Source organism: Salmo salar, chromosome 21 (assembly GCF_965601325.2).
Source record: "Salmo salar chromosome 21, fSalSal1, whole genome shotgun sequence".
Classification (NCBI taxonomy): Eukaryota; Metazoa; Chordata; class Actinopteri; order Salmoniformes; family Salmonidae; genus Salmo; species Salmo salar.
In genome coordinates, this window is record NC_138311.1 from 25,893,873 (window position 1) to 25,911,758 (window position 17,886).

The 17,886-nt window shown below is 40.3% G+C and overlaps 1 long non-coding RNA gene across 1 annotated transcript; it reads right to left on the bottom strand.

Annotated features, from left to right (window-relative positions):
• Positions 1 to 241: 241 nt before the first annotated feature.
• Positions 242 to 10,037, bottom strand: LOC123729560 (uncharacterized). The gene is made up of 3 exons (XR_006761189.2): positions 7,141 to 10,037; positions 6,857 to 6,952; positions 242 to 6,613 (listed from the first exon to the last, which is right to left on the bottom strand). It is a non-coding gene; the product is annotated as an uncharacterized LOC123729560 (long non-coding RNA).
• Between the last annotated feature and the right edge of the window lie 7,849 nt (positions 10,038 to 17,886).

Genomic DNA, 17,886 nt, shown 5'->3' on the forward strand with positions numbered 1-17,886 from the left:
AAGCTGGTTCAAGAGCCTATACACATTATAACCTTCATAGGATTAAAATATACGGTCAATTGATAAATCACGTCGCTTATTTGTATCGTTTCAATAATTGGATTTTCTCTGAAGTGCATGGTGAATGGAGATGTAATTAGCGTTTGGCTTGAAAATACACATTAACAGCATGATAGTAACTTTAAAACACTGCGAAGTGCGAACTTAATATAGTGAGAATATAAAAAAAGGAAAACGTGCATCATTTCAAAAACGTTTATTAGAGAATGCAATACAAATGAGTTTTAATAAAAAAAATTAAAAAAACATGGGCCAGTCTAAATTATGACTTGTTTGCATGATTTAATGTGCAAAGAAAATGTTAACGTATATACAAATATATGAACATAACCCCCCCCCAAAATGAACTATAAAATACAACATACATGTAAAAAAGTTAAATGGACAAAAACAACTGCTTAACCTAATAATTATGTACCTGTCATAAAGATGACGACACACAGCGTCCCTCTCCATTCGGTGTCTTCTTCTGTGCACCGTTCTCCTGCGATGCGCAGCAGAGGGACTGATGCATGCAGACTCGCCGTAAGTTAACGGTGGTTAGCGGTCAGCTTTGCTTCAGCAGCACGTTCAATACTGGAGGCTTCAGCAGTAGTTTTAACTCCAATATTTACGTGCTGCTACAGCAAGGCAGCCAGTGATGAGGCAGTCGGATCCCACACACACACTCTCCCGCACACACTCTTCCGGGTGGTTCCACAGATGCCGTCTGTCCAGGCGTTACTGCGGCAGCACAGTACGGCCTGCATCTCTGTGTAACCCACAAACCATTCTGTGCTGCTACAGCACCACCACAACCAGCTCCATCTCTCATCCTCTGATTCTCTCCCTTCCCCACACACACACACACACCTCTCACTCCCCTCAGCACTCCCTGCATACACACACACTCATCCTCTGATTCTCTCCCTGCACACACACACACACCTCTCAATCCCCTCAGCACTCCCTGCATACACACACACTCATCCTCTGATTCTCTCCCTCACACACACACACACCTCTCACTCCCTGCATACACACACCCATCCTCTGATTCTCTCCCTTACACACACCTCTCACTCCCCTCAGCACTCCTGCATACACACACTCATCCTCTGATTCTCTCCCTTACACACACCTCTCACTCCCCTCAGCACTCCTGCATATATACACACACAGGGAATTTTTTGGATTGTCACAATTTTATCCATAAAATGGTCCTTTGGATTAAGTATTGTTGACATATATTTGACATTTGTATCTAAAAGCATATTTGAGAAATAATTCATCCAAGTTGGCATATTTGACATTTCAGCCCTACCCAGGAGCATTGCAAGATACCATAACTGTTTATCTATATGGGGCACAAACTGCATCTTGTCATTTAAAACCTCATTGTGTCTGCTAAAATGAGTAAAACATTTCATTATGCAAGATTTAAATGTACATTTAATATTTTGAAAAGTATGGAAATTAATATCACAAATATAGCGACTTCAATTTCTCATATTTTACTGACAGAATGTTAGTGGGAGCTCTGGGACTTTTTGAGTTATGACCAAATATATGTGGGGTGGGGGTATGCAGAACTCCATTCTTTCAATTGCCAGTACAGAACAGCAGAGTAGTGTTCAGTACAGTATAGTTCACTACAGAAAAGTAGACTATAGGTCAGTACAGTACACCAGAGTACAGTATAATGTACTGTACTCTGCTGTTCTGTACTCGCAATAGGAAGAATGGCGTTCAACATACCCCCACCACATACATTTGGTCATAACAAAAAAATCCCGCTCTTACCTTCTGTCAGTCCATAAAACACAGTGAGAAAAATTGTGATATTTTCATACTTTCAAAATCATACATTTACATTATTAAATGTTTCTCATTTTAGAGCACACAATGAGGTTTTAAATGACATGAAGCTTATGTTTGTGCCCCATATAGATCAACAGTTATGGTGTCTGGGTAGGCCAACATAGATTATTTCTCAAATATGCTTTTAGATACAAATGTCAAATATATGCCAACAATACTTGCTCCAAAGGAACATTATATGGATTACAAAGTGGAAATGTAAAAAAAAATAGAGAGATTTTTTTCAAGTTTTGTGAGGAATCACCCGAAAGCAGCATTCAGATGGTCTATCGGTGGCTGAAAGGAACTCCAGGACTCTCAAACCATCTGAAAAGCAGAGGAGAGAATGGGGGTAAATAATCAGCTAAATAAAAAAAGGCAAAGTACCGAGGTTGTACTTTTTTTCTCTCTTCTACAAAAGATCACTTGTGTTAGTGTATTATGACAGGTTGAGACTGAATCGGCTAAATTGAAGGGGTGATGGAGTTTCAATCACTTCACTTTCAAATCACACATCAGGCCAGTTTTACTTAGCTAAACTATAGTGCAACGTTTATAAATCTGGCCCCAAGGCTTGGGTTAGAGTAAATATAATTCATCGTCATAGAGCATTTTGTTTCCAAAATTACAAATATTACAGCTCAGACATGTACATCTTAATTATTCAACAATAAAAATCTGGCAATTGCTATACCTCTAGAAAATGCCCATTTTGAAAGTAATCAGTCAGTTCAAGAATGAAAATGTATTACTCACTATATGCCCTAAGATCAGTAGAACAGAAGTACTATTAGACTGAACCACAGCATGACAAAGGGACATAAATATCAAATCACAATGTCAATGTCCAAGTCACTTGACAGTTATCAAAAAAGACTAGTCCCCAACTCTGCTAAGTCACATTTATTGTACTGGGAAAAAAATGGTTGACTGCTGTTTGAATTAACCATCCTTCAACTTCCATCTGGTCAAAGGGGAACCTATTGAAAAGTAGAGCAGCAAACAGACAAACAGGGTTTATAAAGTGATACAGCAGTTATGGTGTGGTATTAACTAGCATCATAGGCACAATTATGGTTACCCTAGTTTCCAAATATCGCCTGCTTCCGCTGATTTGATCAGGTCCGATAACCACTCTCTGGTAATATCACTAATGCACTACGGCACAATTCAACAACTCTGATCAATGTCACCAACAGAAAAAAAGGGACGTCTGGAAGACCATTAATTAGTTGATGATCCACTCCCCCTTGGCCAGCCAGCGATAGCATCTTCATAAATGATTGGTGTAACTTATTAGAAGGGGACTGGGTTGTGTGTGAAAAATATGACCACAAATCTGTGTGTACAACAGAGGCATCCAAAATCCAAGGATATGAAGTCCATCGCCATGAATTACAACTGGACCTTGTCAGAGCTTAAAATAAAGCATTTGGAAAACAAATGAAATGATAGAGATGATAGAGCGAATAATATGTGCTTTTTCTACTCCCTAAGCAGGTGTTTATAATGATTATCAAACAATGACGCCATCTTGGACAACTGTGGGTGTATAAGGAAATAACCCAGCGTTAACAGTGCTGTCGGGAGATGGGCCCCGGTATTACAGGGTGGGAGCAGAGAAGTGAACACAAACACATTTGGCATCTTACACAGTTTAATTACACTACAACTTCTAAATTAACAGCAGCACTGCCAGTTAGCTAAAAAGACATTTGGCCTAGGATTTTCTCACAGGATTTCATTTTTCACTCAAGTTATACCATATGAGAAATAATATCTTTAGTTAGTCATTTACCCCCCAAAATATTGCAAGGTGAAATTGTACTAACAGCTGATAGGCTGTGTTTTAATTTATTCGAATTTCAGATCATTGCATCCTATGGCCTCCTAACACAATCTTTTCAGTATTTCATATTTTTTACCATTTCAGTTTTTAGATTTTGGTGAGCCTCAACTTGAAGCCTTTTCACTGGTACAAGACTCCATGGTAAGTATGATACACAAAATCTACATGACCAGGGGATAGTGTTGATCATTGATGGCAGTATCCCAGGTGTTCTGTGGCTGAGTACTTTTGGGTTACAAAGATAATGCCTGCTCCATTGTGTTCTGCTAAGTGTTCATAGAACAGAAAGTACTTAACCAGGACAGAGTGTGAGCGAGGGATACAAATACACACTCTCCCTCTCTGAGGCACAAATATTAATTTGGACAAGGTGGGTCAAAAGACACGCAAGAAAACTAATGATTAATAGATTTCCGTTTCCCTCATACTGAATACAAATTCTCTCAGATAATTAGTTAAAAAGCCACTGACAACTAAATGTGCAGCAAAGCAAACCACAAATGACTTCTAGATAGGAGGTCACTTAAATATGCCCCCTTTTCAAAAGAGGTTTTAAAATGGGGGCCTCAATTGCAACTGGCCTATATTTCATGATGCTGACAAGAAAACTAGAAAAATAAGGTCCAAGTTTTATAGTGGTTTATCTAGAACACTAATTAAAAGTGAAAATCCATATAATTTTTCAATTGAAGGTCTGCGGTAGCAAAGGTGTATTCTGGTCACTAACACGAGAAGTGTTAATTATTGCCTGAATAATATTAATGCTTCCGACTCATGTACATTGTAATAAAGAATTAAACAATCTGTACCACTTTAACCCACTTTTCATACCAGCAACTACAGTATACAGACTTACTTCATATCAGTTGATTACATTTCAAGTCAGGCATGTCATATTTTTCTAATTAAATTGCATTCCCACTCCCCCGGTTGATTGAAAAATAAATCGAACCCGATTTGATCTAAAGAAAAATAATACACTTGTGCGCACACACACACACACCACTCCTTGAGACAGTCCCTCTCTGGGTCTCTCTCGCTCCCGCTTTACCTTTATGAAAAATCATAAATTAACTCACGAACCAGGTGAGTGAATGAGGCCTCAGACTGCGTCAGTGGGCCAAGAGGAGCTCTGACCAGGTGTCACTACAACCCAATATCCATACACACACCATTATGGCTTTAACCTTTCCCTGCTCTCTCCCATTGTCGCCTCTGCTCCTCAGCCTTTTAACCCGTTCCTATGGCTCGCACCCTGAATAATCTTCTCAGAGTGACCTGACCCTGGGGGCAAAGGTCGAGTGACCCCCTTCCACAGGGGCAGGATGCTCTAGACCCCCCCATCACAAACCATTCTCTTGTCAAGAGCAAACTTAGTTTAGCCTCATTTGTAACACAAAAGTCTGTTCTGCTATGTGCGTATATGTTGTGTAGGCTATATGGACATTTCTAAGAAGTTTCTCAACTGTACTGACAATTGTTTTATGTAAATGTTCAAATGTTGCTTTATTGTTATTCAATGGTAGAATGGTTCAGTCATTTAAATAATTAATTTGATAGGGTTGATACATCCAGACTTTAGTTGAGGGAAAAGTTATCATTTTTCTTTGATTATTTTAAGTAGGTTATGAGGATTGTATGCACAATGCTGTCAAATATAAAAAGCAGTCATATCATAATTCAGTTTAGACAACAACTAGTACCAAAAATGCAAATACATTTCAAATTACTGAACAAGTTATAGAAGCCTGATATTACATTCTGGGAAAGGATTTTAGGTTTGAAAGCAGTCCCATGCAACTTCACATACAACTAAAATGGCACACTAGATAAATCTATATTTTTTTTTAAAAAGAAAATAAGTCAAACTTAACATAATAGGGCAATTTCCTTAGCTATGGCTTTATTTTCAAGGACATCCCTCCATACACAATAACCCAGATGTACTTCCAACTTTAGTCTAGTTACACCATGACATGGTGTAACTACATGGTGTAACTAGACTGAAGTTGGAAGAACTGGGTACTTGTGTATGGAGGGATGTTCTTGTCCATTATCTAAGAATGTTTGATTTTTTAAAGGTGGCAATCACTTTCTAAAATATAATATAGGCCTACATTTGAATTATACTTCAATGACACAACCTACAAACACATTTCTTACTATCCCTCTCCCACACACGTGACACTGCAATTTTAATAAAATCATTACAATAAATTGAACAAAATATAAATCACTATTAACAGAACCAAACTACCAAAATCCAGTCACATTAAACCAAAATTCTCAGCATTCATCTAGAATGGTTAGGGACTTAAAGGTGACCATTCCACACTTGGTTTGGGTGTATTCATGTCTTTTAGAGAGTTAATTTCACCCTAAAATAGTAGAGTTTAATGTGGTGAGTAACTAGCCAGAGGTAACTGTTTTGGACAGGGGTGTGTGCAGGCAGGGAGGTAGAGGTTCAGTTTATTGTTTATAGTAATTTACACCAGGCCTGACATCTATAAATAGGAACCCTTCTAAGCCATAGAAACACCAGTCATGCAGTTGTGGGTGTTAATCCTGCAAAAACTTCAGCAGCCCGTTCCCACTTGTCCAACACACAACACATGCCCAGTAGAGAACAAGGCAGGCAGAGTGACCGCAGAGCTAACTGACTGACTGGGGTTCCCTCTGCACAACACCAATGTCAGAGAAGAGACACACTCACAAACCAAGCCTACACACAGTCAAACACAGTTTGTTCATTTCACGCGACTCCACTAATGGAGACTTGCGAGTGAACTCCGAGCACCAATCTATCTCCCCATTCACGGTCAGGCGGGTCTGTTACAGTAGGGCCGTTCTCACTCCAACACAGCACTAGAGAAAAGAAAGGAAAACGATCAACTGGAAAACAACAACACTACACAATATATTTTCAAGTCAATTAATGTGTTGAGGACTGAGAACACTAGGGATGAGAAAAAAAAGCCTGGCAGGCCGACCATCTGATAATGCAGAAAAGGAGAGGTGTAAACAAAATTCAAACCCGGTTGTATGTGGGAAAACATAAAACCCAATTGAAAACCTTAACACAACCAGCCTTATCTCAACTCTACATACCAGTCCAGATGCATGTATAGTGAACTGGGGGGGAGACATCCAGTCAAGGTTAGGGAGAGGGCTTCCCATACAACTATTCCCATGACCAGCATGCGTCTGTGGAGAAAAAGCATGCCCCACACACCCGTTCACCCTCACATAGCAGACATCCTAGTGTAGAACTGTAGAAAATCCCAGGCTCACACAACTGCCCTGCCTGTACGGTAAACCAAACACATGAATGTACATTGTACACAAAACTTGGTTAACTACCAAAACACTAGGTGTTTCTCTTGACTACTCACCACTTCAATAGAGCTGCTCCATCTCCCCACTGTAGCCACTGCAGGGCCAGAAAAGCCATCAACAGGAAGTAGACAAAGCAGAAGCAGTGTGACGCCGGCCATTTCAGAGCTACGTCCCGACTGACGCCTCCTCGGCACCGGACCCACAGAGAAATGACAGAGAAACTACCCTACGTATTGCAGCTCCATCACAACCCTCACCCGGCCATAAACACTGACACCAAACCAACGCCTGTCGCATTAGTAATCAACATGAGTCATCTCTCCATGAGAGGAGCAGGCCAGAGAACTAGCAGTGAGGGAGATTAGGATCCAAGCTCAGTGTGTGTGAGAGAAAGAGGAAAAGAGAGGGGTGTGTGAGAGAAAGAGGAAAAGAGAGAGGGGTGTGTGAATTTAAGAGACACACCCCCAGTGTATCCAAAGCACTCTCACACGTACACAGTGCACCCCATCAACACACTTGGGCCAAAACTCACTCTCCCTTCTGACAAGTGTCTAAACTCACACACAAGCCCCAACTTACAGTTAAGCTGTTCTGCGATGCATTCCCACTAATTCCAGTCCTATGACAGTCTCTCCCTCCCCATCCCACAAGCTAGGTTTAGCATAGGGCCCCAAAATGTAACTACAATATTAGACACACATTGATACAAAAATGTGATTTATCCACAGTTCCCGTTCGTGATGTGTAAAAAGGGCTATGCCGCTTTGTGATGCTGGGGGCTGGTGGAGTGGGGATATCATGAAACATCCCCAAACCCAGAGGAAAAGAGGCCCAGCAGAGTGCCACTACGGTTACATTCTCACATCTCCCCCATCCGGTTGACTGACTGATAAGATACTCCATTTCATTTGATGTGGCCTAAAGAGAGTGACTATATCCCATAGTCATCTTACAGTTTTGTATACTGGCACCCATACTCAAACAATATTAATTATATATTTTTACACAATTAAGCTCAAGGACCGCTTGTTCCCGTTTGACTACAACCAGTGTAAAAAAGAAAGAAAAACAGTGAAAAGCCTAACTGGAAGGCTGAAGCTAGAAAGGACAACCATATTTTCAAATGTTACTACATAATATTCTGTAAGTATGAGTATTTTAAGTAACTGGGGCAGCCATGTTAACCAGTAGCTTCCCTTAAGTCAAGCCTGAATTGACTTGTAAAATACACCATGTGTTTCAATAGGATGGAGTCAAACTTATTGTGGAGGATTTAAAAATGGTACAACCAGACAGCATTAATTAAAATGTAATGAGTGATGTTTATAATCGGCCTCACTAATACATTAAATACTGCATTTAGACATGTCAGCAGTCTAGCACATCCATACAACCACCATCCGCACAGCAAAGCCATAGAATTACAGCTTTAGTGACCACAACACATTATGTTGTCCATACAGACTGAGCAATATTTACTGGGATATAAAAGGTTTTGCACTGCACAGTACTATATATCCCCACACACAGACACAGCCTTCAGAAAGTATTCATACCCCTTGACTTATTCAACATTTTGTTGTGTTAGTCTGAATTCAAAATGTATTCAATGTTTTCTCCTCACCCATCTACACACAATAACCCATAATGACAAAGTGAAAACATGTTTTTAGAAATGTTAGCAAATTTATTGAAAATGAAAACACACACCCAAGTGAATACTTTTCAGAAGCACCTTTGGCAGCGATTACAGCTGTGAGTTTGAGTTGCGCAACATTAGCCCATTATTCTTTAAAAAATAATCTTCAAGCTCTGTCAAATTGGTTGTTGATCATCACTAGACAACCATTTTCAGGTCTTGCCATAGATTTTAAAATAGATTTAATTCAAAACTGTAACTTGGCCACTCAGGAACATTCACCATCTGTCTTATTGATAACCAAATCCAGTGTCAATTTGGCCACATTTTAGGTTATTGTCCTGTTGAAAGGTGAATAAATCTCCCAGTTTCTGGTGGAAAGCAGACTGAAATCAGGTTTTCCTCTAGGATTAAGTTTCACCATAACATGATGCAGCCACCACCATGCTTGAAAATATGAAGAGTGGTACTCAGACTCATGTTGATTTGCCCCTAACACAGCGTTTTGTATTCTGGACATTAAGTTCATTTCTTTGCCGCATTTTAGTGCCCAATTTCAAACAGGATGAATGTTTAGGAATATTTTTATTCCATACAGGGTTTCTTTTCACTCTGTCAATTAGGTCAGTATTGTTGAAAAACTACAATGTTGTTGATCCATCCTCCGATTTCTTCCATCACAGCCATTAAACTAAAGGTTTTTAATTCACCATTGACCTCATGGTGAAAACCCTGAGCAGTTTCCTTCCTCTCTGGCAACTACGTTAGGAGGGACATCTGTATCTTTGTAGTGACTGGGTGTATTGATACCAAGTGTAATTAATAACGTCACCATGCTCAAAGGGATATTCAATGTCTGCTTTTTTTTTTAAATTCATCTACCAATAGGTGCCCTTCTTTGTGATGCATTGGAAAACATCCCTGGTCTTTGTGGTTGAATCAGTGTTTGAAATTCACTGCTCGACTGAGGGACCTTACATATAGTTGTGTGTGGGGTTGAGATGAGGTAGTCATTAAAAAAAAAAAAAATCATGTTTAACACTATTATTGCCTACGGAGTGAGTCCATGAAACGTAAGCATATTTTTACTCCTGAACTTATGAGGCTTCCCATAAAAGGGGTTGAAAAGTTGACACAAGACATTTCAGCTTTTCCTTTTTAATTAATTTGTAAACATAAATTCCACTTTGACATGGGGTATTGTCTGTAGGCCAGTGAATCTCAATTTCAGCCATTTTAAATTCAGGCTGTAACAACAAAATGTGTAAAACGTCTAGGGGTGTGACTAATATCTGAAGGGACTGTGTGTGATATATAGATCACACACACACACACACACACACACACACACACACACACACACACACACACACACACTAAATAAGAACTGCACAAACTTCACCAACATTTTTCAAAACCCTCCCTGATATACAAGTGGCATTGCCACTTCATCAGCATAAAAAAAAAAAGACGAATATATTTGCCCATCACACCAACCTGAGATATTGTTTTTAGTAGGCCTACACTACAGGAATCGTCATTTAGTAGAAGGGGAAGGTGTAATAATCTGCCGTGTGCAAATGTGACACTAGGATGCACTGTGGCCTATGCAAAGACTGACGCCAATGCAAAACATGTCAGAAAAATGTATGCATGACAGAAGCAACGTAATACGCTCCACATTATATAAGCACTTGTGACATCCTAACAGCAGCCATACACTTTGTGGGGAGAACATTTCAATACTACATTTTACATAATACCATAATACTCAACAAATAATTTCAAACATGGATTCCCCACAGTTTTTAATCTTAACTGGTTCACTATCAGGACTTGTGAAGTAGTATCCTGTTTTATGAGGGAGGCACCACTATTGCCTCTTTATGGCCTGCTTTTGACATGGCATAGTTGTGGAACCACACTCCACGACAGTGCCCTGGAAAATAACCAACAAAACCTGTAAAAACCCGCTCGCATCATGGTGAATTTAAATACTACAGAGTTTGTGCTGCATGGGATGGTTCTCTACAGACCAGCTATCACACGTGTGAGCAGGCCGGGAGAGCAGAGAGGCACAACTCCACCAGGAAATGGGGGTGGGAGCCCATTTTGCCAGAGGGGCCTGAGAATACAGAATGATTAGTCACCAAATGTCATTAACGTTCTAGAACAACACAAACACTTGTGTTTCACTACCGGGCTCACCTGACTAACACTTGGTCAGATATATTCCTTTTTTAAGCAATGATATAGCTAGCACCAATATTTCACATCCAAAAATATCCATTAGCCTAAATCTTTTGTTGATGCAGATAATAAAAAAATGTTTCCTATGCCACTGTGTTAATTTTTGTCTACTTCCTGCAAATGCTGCACTGCTAACTTTAGTATCACTTCTTGATAAAATTTGCAAGACATAACTACTGTAGTGAGCATGATATGGGCTGCATATGACACTCACAACTACATTTATGTTGCATTGGAGGGTCTCTTTTTCCCTTTCTCTCTGGAGAACAGAGTTAAACTGGGCAAATTAATACTTGACACCAGTCTGCACTTATCAGTTTAAGTCAACACAAACATACCAATAATCGACGATGGGGGACATTTTTCACTTAATATCACTCATAACAGTAAAGTGTATTTCACATGGTGCATTCTACAAACCCAAAAGTTCTCTATACAAATTCTGATGCCTTTTCTTATAGAATGACAACGTGAGAACTTCATATGCTCAAGATTGGGCTTGTAAAAATAAATTTAAAAAAAAGCTTCATGCATTACCACCTCCACAATGTGGTTTTCAGAGGGTTTTTCCCCTCGCACTAGGTTTAGCAGAGATCACAGGAACAAAAGTATATTAGAACTACTCCTGTCTAAGCCCAGGGTTTAAAACAAACTCCCATCTGCTTTAACTGACCATAGTAGGGTGGCCTAATTGATACAAAATCAAATACATCTCTATCATCTCTGTTCTGCTACAATGGTAGCTAGGAACAATACACATTTTGTCTTAGGTTCAAGTATAATTGATATTTCCCTGTACATACGAGTCAGGCTATATGTCACTAATACACGCCTTGGATTCAACAGGAGCCATTTCAATTCATATTTGGTTATACTGTAGAAGTCATGTGCAGTTTAGACAACCCAGGGACAGGGTTGCACCAAATCAAAATATTTAAAAAGAAAAGCAATCAAACCTACTGTTTTTGGGGGGGAAATTCCTTGAGAAAAATAAATGGCAAGAGTAGGTCATATTCAATTTTGAATGAATACAATTAGAAAATCCTCAACTCGAGAGTAGGTAGAGCTCCCGAGGGGAGACTGTCTAAATGCAATGTGCTTGGGACCAAGAGACGTGGAAACTGGCCCAACTTTTAATTCTTGTTAACCCCATTTTGACATCACATGACAAGAGTAGAAACCTTTACATCAATTAAGATAATTGACCCGTCAGGGACATTTGACCCCTACTGCAGCAGACCAGTCCCTCTTTTAGTTTTGTCGACAAGGAAGGGGGAGTTCTGAGTAGTTTGGTAGGCTACAAAACATAATCAGATGACTATAATTGCTTGGTGGAAAGGAGCTCAGGATTAAAAAGTAAACTGAAAGAAGTGGGTTATTCTGTATGAAGAGTTGTAGCAGTTAAAGGCCATGGTGAGGCAGGATTAAAAGAACTGAAGTGTATATTACGTGGGGAAATAATATAATTTCCTTGTTGAGCAGGCCTAACAATACGACACGCTTTTTTCGAGTTGGATATACACGTTTTACACAGCGCCACGATTTCAGTACAGTGAACGACAGGACGAAAATAGTATGACTCGTATTAGAGCCTACCATATTGCATCGGTCTAGTGTCAGCAAGCCGCCTCCCCCGCCACGGAATAAAGCGCACAAGTAAATTAATTGGTCGTTTAAACTGCAGTAAAGGACTCACTCTGGTAACAAACGTCACATTATAGCATACTATTATTATTCAATGCGATTAATATTCTGACTACCTAGTGCAAGTCAATCAAGGCTGAACCATTGCATTGTATCACAGACATTCACGCAGCCTTGACAACACCGCTTGTACAATGTACATTTTAATTGTCTTAACTCACGTACTGGCTACAGTAGTTAGTGGTTTGGTAAAAGTTAAACTGTATGTTGCAATCACACAGGCGAGCGCCACATTGTAACGACTGTTTGCTCAGTCACCATCTCAATCATAGGGAAAAAGTGATAACTAGGCCAGCTGATTTTGTTGTTCGCTTTGGAAATAACTAAGATGTTAAGTCAAGATACATTAAACGATAGCAAAACTTGGCAACTGTTCGGACAGACAATTAGACTACCTACACAACGTTGCTAGTTATTCATTAGGCTAAAAATTGCATCGGGATGTCAAAACAAACGAGACAATCACTGAGCAAATAGACGTATCACAAGCTGGTAGAATTGTCGATTCGGTGGCTGACTAACGAATGTTCTCTTGTTAGTTGAAACAGCAATCAATAGACACACTTACCATAAGAGGTTGTGAAAAGCTTTCCATCAGGCGAATCCACTAACGTTAACTTAACTAGAAAACATGATCAAATGAGTAGGTAAGTGACTACTTACACTTAAATTCCTCAAAAATAGAAAAAAAATGAATAACATATGAAACGGTATCCCCAGCCTTACAAACTTTAAAGTATTTAAATCATTGTATCGTTTTCGAAAGGTAGAGATATCAAGCTACAGCTTTGCTGTGCATTTGTTGTTGACAGCCGTGCCGACAGTCTGTTCAGTGCCTCCCGCTCAAACTGAACGTTACAAAAAGGACTATAATTGTAAAAAAACCACATTGTACCGGTCATACTCCACTCACTTGACCCTGAAATAATTTCTCAATTTTTTAAATTATTTTTAGAAAGGTCCACTAATTTGTCGCAAATGTATTTCTAAATGTTGCATTTCTCAAGGTAGCCAAGTCAGACACCCCTTTCTTCTCGCTAGCATTCACTAGCTAACCATCTAACGTCTCCACCGGTCCATACGACGTACTCTTTCACTTATTTTCCTTTAACTCGTCCACCATCCATCGGTGTTCTTTTTCCGGGATAATTTTTATATGTTTGTGATATTTTTTGAGTGTCTGGAAATAATTATCTTCTCTTTCGACAGCTCCAGCGCTTGACTTGCCTACTCTCAGCAGCCGCTCCTCACAGCTGTTGAAGCAAACGCAGCTAACTCGAAAATGGCGCCGAAAGATACTCTCTTCATTCAAATTCGTTAGAGCCACCCCTTCTCCCCATTGGGCATATCGGGATTGAGCTCTGTGTAGCGGATTGGAGGAGAAACAAAATGCACTCTCAAATGATCTTGCAGCCCACGCAGCGTTCTCTTCTATGGCCAACGGAGGGGGGGAAATTAACACTTTAGGTCCCGAAAGATAATTTTACAGACCGTTTTTAAACGTATAAAAAGCCTATATAGTCATACTGTCACACTTAAACACAAATGGTCCCTTAGAACACAGACGTATTACTCAAGTAAAGATGAGGCGGTTGAAAGATGAGAATTCAGATAAAAAAAGCGAATATTTTCCAGTTTCGAAATCAACAGCAAAAGAGCACGATACGCTACCTATATGAAATCCATCCTGACAAGGCAAACTGGTGATAAAATAACCCGATTTTAGGCACGGGGGTGTGGATTCAAGCTACTTTCAAACCTTTCGATAGATCGGATGTTTTTGGCTTACGCAATTGATTTTCAGTAGGCAACACTTTTACTAAAAATAATGTCTCTTTTTCTAAGCTTCCTTTGAATGAAAGACTCAGGAGACTGCAACTGCCGGACTACATTATGGCGGAGGGGGGGCATAGCCTGTGGCGCTCATGGATGTAGACTTTTAAAGAAAGCACATCTTGTGGCTTGTGTCCTCTCTGGTTTGGGGACATTTCGGTGATAGGGAAAGTCAAAAGCTTTCTGCCTAACAGAAAGTTAAAGGAAAGACCTGCAGTCTTCCCAACTAAACATAGCTGCTGCGCAGCTCTCGCTCACCCCACCAGTGATGATGCGGGGGGGGGGGGGGGGATTGCCAACTCTCATTAAAGCCACGGGAGTGAAAGGCCGTACGCGGTACTGCAGGCATTATTTGCAGAAAACGTGATCCCCCATATAGTGAATAGGGGAATGGCAATCTTCGTGGTCAATCTTCCTGTAAATAAGTAAATAAAGAAATGTTTAGAAGACAATCATAGTACCAATAATTGCTTCTAATACACTAGATGCATGTCCTTGGACCGAAAATAATATCGCACGCAGAAGCAGTTATAAGGATAATTTAGTTACTAATGGCAGCCTGCAGTACCCTGTTCGGCCTTAGTTACTCAATGAGAGGGGGCAGCACGGAGAGCCTGCAGTCACTTCCTGGAGTAGCTCAAACTGCGCATGTTATGTCTCCATGAGATGCCATCTTAATTGACTGAATTTGGCTTCAGTGTGCTATTGAGTCTTCACATAAGAATGAATGGTGTCACGTGATCGATGGCTTTGTCAATTATTTTTACAGTCATTGGGTTGGTGGAGAGACTGGTCGCCTCTCTCAGTCACTCCTGCCATGGCAACTTTAACCGCTGAAGAATTTGTAAGGCTGCTATGAAGTGTATACCTTCTGCAGACACATGAAAGATAGAGGGAGTTCTCAATGAACAACCATAGGCTATTTGAACAGACACTAGCCTATTGCGCAAGTTTAGGATAGGCTTGAGCAGCCGAGACTGACTGAGCGACTTTGCAGGATCCATTTGCTTGCCGCCTGCTTATAGCACACAATGCTAAATAAGTTTAGATACATTATTCACTTAAATTGTAAGATTGCCATATTCTATAAGCACAACCCCTTTGTAACTGAGAGAGAGAGAGAGAGAGTGTGTGTGTGTGTGGTGTGTGTGTGTGTAAGAGTGAGTGAGAGGCTTATTCCAGTGCATTCGGAAAGTATTCAGACCCCTTGACTTTTTCCACATTTTGTTACATTACAGCCTTATTCTAAAATTGCTTAAATTGTTTTTCCCCCCTCATCAACCTACACACAATACCCAATAATGACAAAGCAAAAACAGGTTTTTAGACATTTTTGCAAATGTATAAAAAAATAAAAATAATATCACATTTGCATAAGTATTCAGACCCTGTAACCAGTATTTTGTTGAAGCACCTTTGGCAGTGATTACAGCCTCGAGTCTTCTTGGGTATGACACTACAAGCTTGGCACCGTTACATTTGGTGAGTTTCTCCCATTATTCTCTGCAGATTCTCTCAAACTCTGTCAGGTTGGATGGAGAGCGTCGCTGCACAGCTATTCTCATGTCTCTCCAGAGATGTTTGATCAGGTTCAAGTCCGGCTCAGGCTGGGCCACTCAAGGACATTCAGAGACTTGTCCCGATGCCACTCCAGCGTTATCTTGGCTGTGTGCTTAGGGTTGTTGTCCTGTTGGAAGTTGAACCTTAACCCCAGTCTGAGGTCCTGAGTGCTCTGGAGCAGGTTTTCATCAAGGATCTCTCTGTACTTTGCTCAGTTCATCTTTCCCTCGATCCTGACAAGTCTCCCAGTCCCTGCCGCTGAAAAACATCCTCACAGCATGATGCTACCACCACCATGCTTCACTGTAGGGATGGTGCCAGGTTTCCTCCAGACGTGATGTTTGGCAGCCAGGCCAAAGAGTTCAATCTTGGTTTCATCAGACCACAGAATATTTGTTCTAATGGTCTGAGAGTCCTTTAAGTGACTTTTGGAAAACTCCAAGTGGGCTGTCATGTGCCTTTTACTGAGGAGTGGCATCTGTCTGGCCACTACCATAAAGGCCTGTTTGGTGGAATGCTGCAGAGATGGTTGTCCTTCTGGAAGGTTCTCCCATCCCCACAGAGGACCTCTGGAGCTCTGTCAGAGTGACCATCGGGTTCTTGGTCACCTCCCTGACCAAGGCCCTGCTCAGTTTCCCTGGGCGGCCAGCTCTAGGAAGAGTCTTGGTGGTTCCAAACATATTCTATTTAAGAATGATGGAGGCCAGTGTGTTCTTGGGGACCTTCAATGCTGCAGACATTTTTCTGTACCTCGACACAATCCTGTCTTGTAGCTCTATGGACAATTCCTTCGACCTCATGGCTTGGTTTTTGCTCTGTCATGCACTGTCAACTGTGGGACCTTATATAGACAGTTGTGTGCCTTTTCAAATCATGTCCAGTCAATTGAATTTACCACAGGTGCACTCCAATCAAGTTGTAGAAACATCTCAAGGATGAGCAATGGAAACAGGATACACCTGAGCTCAATTTCCAGTCTCATAGCAAAGGGTCTGAATACTTATGTAAATTAGGTATTTCTGTTTTTAATAAACGTGCAAAAATGGCTAAAAACCTGTTTTCACTTTGTCATTATGGGATATTGTGTGTATATTGATAGGAAAAACATTTATTTAATGCATTTTAGAATAAGGCTGTAACGTAACAAAATGTGGAAAAATTCAAGGGGTCTGAATACTTCCGAATGCATTGTATATAACCTTATGCAGAATTGTAGGCATAGTCTACATAGGGTGGTAACCAATGATGATAGTAACATGGATTGCTGTTTGGTTTGTATAATACCCCAGAATTCAATATTTCTTCCATGGACAGTGAAGTAAATGTGATCTGCCTAGTTTTATTGGGAGTTCCCCACAAAGTAAGAGGGCACTGGGTTAAATTAAATACCACACAAATCCTCTCAATCCACATGAGGATTATGGTACAAGATGACGTTCAAAAGAGTAGGCCTATAAGCAGGGGAACAAGAGGCTTGCAAAAAAAAGACAGTAGGCCTAACCAAGGAACAAGCAGCTATCAACTTTCCAGTCTTTCGTTCATTAATCCATCCTTATTCACTACCTTATGTTCTCACTAATGTGTTTAACACAGTCATTTAGCAGACACTTTTATACAAAGGGACTTTTTAAAGCAACAATAAGGAACTTTTTGGGCTTCCTGACCAAATTCACATAGACGTGTGTTAGATCTGTCATTCTCATTGAAAGCAAGTCTAAGAAGCGGTAGATCTGTTCTATGTGAGCTAAGTTTATTTTTTGCGTCTTTTACTTTTGGTTTTGTACACCAGCTTCAAACAGCTTAAAATACAATATTT